The sequence below is a fragment of the Triticum aestivum genome, chromosome 6D (assembly GCF_018294505.1).
Source record: "Triticum aestivum cultivar Chinese Spring chromosome 6D, IWGSC CS RefSeq v2.1, whole genome shotgun sequence".
NCBI classification, from domain to species: Eukaryota; Viridiplantae; Streptophyta; class Magnoliopsida; order Poales; family Poaceae; genus Triticum; species Triticum aestivum.
In genome coordinates this window covers 81,291,806-81,297,153 of record NC_057811.1, presented here as the reverse complement: position 1 = coordinate 81,297,153, position 5,348 = coordinate 81,291,806, and the positions used below count along the sequence as shown (strand labels likewise).

Below are 5,348 nucleotides of genomic sequence, written 5' to 3'. Positions count from 1 at the left end.
CACATTTTTACACAACTAATTAGTTGACATCTAAATATATTTACGTATACTACCGGGGCAAATAACAATAATCGCACACCTAATTTATTTCACATCGAAACATATTAACAAATACTACCGGAGCACCTACGAAAAATAAAATGTGGGCTGAAATATACCCTTGAAGCGTGCGTGCGAACGAAGAACGACGAACGGCGGCCACCAAACTGCCGGTGCTCCGCCTCCAACGAAGAACGACGAACAACAGCTTCACCTCCACCACACTGCCCCAACTTCACCACCACCACACTGCCCCAACTTCACCACCACCACCTCCACCAAAATGCTCACCACGACCACCACGAGCTACCCCATCAGTAGATCGAGACCTCTTTTGGCTGCCCTAAATGAGTTGAATCCATTCACGGTGCCAAAATCGCGAAAAACTTGCTCATTTAGGTGTATAAATGGGTGGCATTTTTCTGTAGAGAGAGGAGAAGGTAAGAACACAAAGAACAGAAGAAGAAGCGAGCAAGGGGAGAAGAAGAAGGGAGGAAGGGGAGGATAAGGTACGGGCCGGCCAACTGCGCGAGGTGGCAGCACCCTGTCGGCCAGCAGCTGGCCGATCGGCGCGCGGTAGGCCGACAGGGGCGCACCCACGCCGACAGCCCAATCCCTCCCCCTCGCGACGTGGCCCGACCAACCAGAGGCCGCCGCGTGCCAGCCGGGCCTGCAGTCGGCCTGCTGCTAGCCGATCGGTCTACTGTGGGCCGATTAGGCCCAGTCGGCCTGCAGCGGGCCGACAGTGTATTATTTTTAAAAATAATATTTTCAGCGTATTATTTCTGTAATTTAATAAAAAATGTATTATTTAAAAAAAATAGCAAGAAAAGGAATGAAGTAAATGACAAGCGCAAAACATGGGGGATGAGGACGGTCGTGTAGCGTGGAGCGATGCTCATTGAATGACAAACAGACAAGTGGTTATGGTTGTAAAAAAGATAAGTGTGGTTGGCAAAAAAGTATGTTACCAATAATCTCTGCTACAGGTGTTATAAAATTGAATGTTGATGCAAGTTTCCACTTGGATTCAGGGGCTGGGGCTACAGGCGCTATTCTAAGGGAATAGAGTGGGAGTTTCATAGCGGCGTCTTGCACATAATGGGAGGCGGCCATTGATGCTCCATCAATGGAAGCAAGAGCAGTCCTAGAAGGGTTACGTCTTGCAGAAGACCTAGGGATATACGCTATGGCAGTTGAGTGTGATTCCCTGGAGATTGTTAATGCTATATAATTCAACTTGCAGATTACCGTGCTTCGGGTACGGTTATTACCGATGATTGCCGGGAGATGATGACATCGTTCAGCAGAGCAACAATTACACATTGTGCAAGGGAGAGCAACACAGCTGCACATGCGATAGTTAGAGCTAGTTACAGAAGGCAATGTTCTGAGATTTGGCGTGATAAACCTCCTGATTTTTTTTATTCCTTCTATTGTAACAGACTTGACCATAGTTTAATAAACGTTGTTGAAGTTAAAAAAATAGTTTAATCCTGTGGTGAAGGACTTAGATGTGAGATGGCTATTTCTCATCTTTTTTAAAAAAGAAAAAAGCTGTTTCTCATCTAGATGAGAATTAGCAAATCCGTTGATTAATCGTCGAGAGCTACATCCCGTCATCGGTTTTCTTCCATGGAAAAGTCGAAGCTAAGAATATTTCACTCAACAAGTCTCGTCTTAGAAAACATGATTCACTTGTTGAATGGTTCGTCGAAAAAAAAAGACTTGTTGAATGGTCGGTACTTTTTTTTTTTGTTGGTAGCTAGTACTGCTACTAGTACTGCAACCATCGTACTCTACGCAGTTAGCGAGCAAGTATAGATTGAGCCTTGTTAGCAGCTCACCACCCATGGCTGCTAACCATTTGCATCCGCTCTTGTGCTTAGCGCTAGCCATGCTTGTTTCCCTCGACTTTTCATGCGCGCAAACGGGCATCACATCTGGGTCCTCCCTGAAGGCCGCCGCAGGCGCCGGCTGGTCATCCCCGTCAGGCCGCTTCTCCTTCAGCTTCTACGCCACGGAAGGCGGCCTCGCGGTTGGCGTCTGGCTCGCCACCACGCCCAACGTAACCATCACGTGGACCGCGAACTGCAACGACATGGCAACGGGCGGCACGCTAAGGCTCGCCGACAACGGTCGTCTCCTCTGGACCGGCGCGAGTGATCACGACAGGGCCGTCGCGCAGCCATCAAGGCTGGCTGTGGCGGGCTCCATGCGGGATGACGACAACTTTGTGCTGTTTGGCGCTGACGGCGCGGTGGTGTGGCCTGAACACCCTGATCGCCGGGCAGGACCTCGTGCCCGAGGTGCAGCTCTTCTCCAGCGTGTCCGACACCAACAAGGCCCAACAAAGGCCGTCAAGTACCGACTCGCCAACCAGCAACAGGACGGCAACCTGGTGTTGTACCCGGTGGGCACGCCGAACGACGCAGCCTCGTCATACTGGAACACGGGGACGTTCGATTTGGGTTTCACCCTCATCTTGCGCCTTGATACCAGTGGCCTGCTCTACTAGGTGAACAACGATGGCAGCTTTACCAAGAACCTGACAGTGACACAGCCCGGAGCCTTAAAAGCTGGAGAGGAAGCCTACTACCGACTCACGCTTGATCCTGATGGAGTTCTGCGTTTGTACCGTCATACCTTCGTGTCTGGTTCTAGGTCTGGCGGTGCGTCCAATACCACCACCGTCGTCTGGAGCGCTCTGACCAATCGATGCCATGTCCATGGTGTTTGCGGGCACAACAGCTACTGTGTCCTCGACCAGGATCGGCCTAGCTGTTTGTGCCCGCCGGGGTTCGATTTTCTCGACGTGAGCAATGCGGAGCTCGGTTGCACGGTGAACTCCAGCGCCGGCGACTGTAAATGGGGGCAGCAACAAGATGCCGCAGACTTCTCCGTGAAGTTGACACCAAACATGGAGTAGGCGGACATACCGTACGATATGGTGGGCAATGCCACGAGCGCCGCAGAATGCATGGCGGCATGCATGGCCGACTGCTTGTGTGTCGTAGTGTTGCGGGACGCCGACAAAGGCACGTGCAGCAAGCAGCAGCTCCCTCTGCGGTATGGCCACGCTGGAGGCAGATACACGCTGTTCGTCAAGACCGCGGGAGCGGTGACAGGCGGCAGCGGCACCCACAGCAAACCCGTCGGGCGCACGACCATCATCGTGCTGGTTTGCATCGGCCTCCTGGCATTCGTCGCGTTGTCGGCCTTCATTGCGTCTGGGTGGCTGCTCCACATGAAACGGAGGGACATGCTCCGGAACTTGGCACCCATGAATGCGGACGCCGACGGCGGCGAAGGCGAAGGCTTGGAAGAGGCGGCGCCCCTGAGCCTGAGGTCGTACAGTTACCGGGAGCTGGAGCGCGCCACGTACTGCTTCCGTGACCCGGTGGGCCGCGGCGTGTTTGGCACGGTGTTCAAAGGCGCGCTGCGCAACGGCGAGCAGGCTATCGCCGTGAAGCGACTGGAGAAGCTCGTGGAGGACGGCGAACGGGAGTTCCAGAGAGAGGTGCGCGCCATTGGGCGGACGAGCCACCGCAACCTGGTCCGCCTCCTCGGCTTCTGCCACCAGGGCGCCAACCGCCTCCTGGTGTATGAGTTCATGAGCAATGGCTCGGTGGCCGACTTGCTCTTCAGGGGTGCTGCCTTGACGCCTCCATGGTCCGACCGCCTTGGCATCGCGCTCGACGTGGCCCGGGGCCTGCGGTACCTCCACGACGAGCTCGACTGTCGCGTGATCCACTGCGATGTCAAGCCACAGAACATCCTCATAGACGCGGACGGCACCGCCAAGATCGCCGACTTCGGGCTCGCCAAACTGCTCCAACCTGACCAGACACGCACCTTCACCGGTGTCCGCGGCACGCGTGGGTACCTGGCCCCCGAGTGGTACAGGGGCACGGGCCCTGTCACGGCGAAGGTTGATGTGTACAGCTACGGCGTGGTGCTGCTCGAGATCGTGACGTGCACGAGGAGCATGGAAATGGAGGAGGCCGGCGAGGAACAAACGCTGATGGAGCTGGTGTATGAGTGCCTACTGAAGGGTGAGGTGAAGAGGGCCATGAAAAGCGAGGAGGAGGTTGTTGATACGGCGTCCGTGGAGCGGGTCGTGAAGGTTGGTCTCTTGTGCGTGCAAGGAGAACCTGAGTCTAGGCCGTCCATCAAAACCGCCATATTAATGCTGGAAGGACATCTAGACGTACCACTTCCTTCCCGCCCGGCTTCCTAGCTAGTGATGAACTTTCATATCACCCAGGTCGCTCGGAACATGATGAACAACTCAGCTATCAAATGCAGATGCCGTTAAAATTGGTGGAGTCCAAAAAATGGCACTCCCTCCTTCATGACATAATTTTGACTATGATTTTTAGTTATTGTATCCCTACAAAATTACTAAATAGACATATGAAGCAGAATTGTTTTGCAAGACAAAATGATGATACTATTGATATATGTTCAATCCATATATTTTGGTACTCATGCATCAAAGACCACGCTTATATATAAACGGTCAAAGTCGTGCATCAAAGACCGCGCAAAGTCGAATGCGCCTTATATTTTCGAAAGGAGGGTACAAACACGGTGATACTATTTTCTTTGTTTTTTTTCTAAAAAAAGGATATATTAAGGATCCCATATATTAAACCCTCAAGGAAACAAGAGAATTTGGTTTGCTAAGCGTCTAAGAAGCACGTACGAAGGCAAGAAAGCTCCTTCACGGCCGCGCGTTGGAATGCTTGATCGAGCATCACGTGTTGGTCGTTGTCCTTCCATGTAGTGACCACCGGGCCCCTCACCTCCCTCCCCAAATTCTAATGGTGGGGCCCAGCATGTCCTTCCATAAATCCCCCCCCCCCCAAAATTCAACAGGTGAGGCCCGATGCATCATTTGATTTTCTCACGCCGTGATTTAGGTTGCTATCGGAAATCAAGCTGTTGTAATGCGCGAGCACGAAAGAGCATCCCTTGTAGGAAGGATGATGAGAGCATCCAGAGTATTGCAAGCTCGATTTGTCATTGTTCATGCCCCGACAAGATTTTGGGATCAAAAGCTTTTATGAAGCATTGTGACAGTGTGTATGATCATGCACAGTGTGATAATAGAAGACGAGCGAGGTCAACGAGAGGGCTTTCAGTATCATAATGAGGGCAAGAAACTTACATAGCTCATGTGAACCCAAGCATGGATGAACATCGTCTTCATAGATTTCTTCAAGTGCATCAACAGATTGAAGAGCGCACGAAGCATGAACAACTTCGTGATGACCTTGTGGAGCACTTGTGGGAGCTACATGGGC

General features: G+C 52.3%; 1 pseudogene; it reads left to right on the top strand.

The window, feature by feature from the left end:
- The first annotated feature begins 2,254 nt into the window (after positions 1 to 2,254).
- On the top strand, positions 2,255 to 4,279 carry LOC123142466 (G-type lectin S-receptor-like serine/threonine-protein kinase LECRK1; annotated as a pseudogene).
- Positions 4,280 to 5,348: the final 1,069 nt, after the last annotated feature.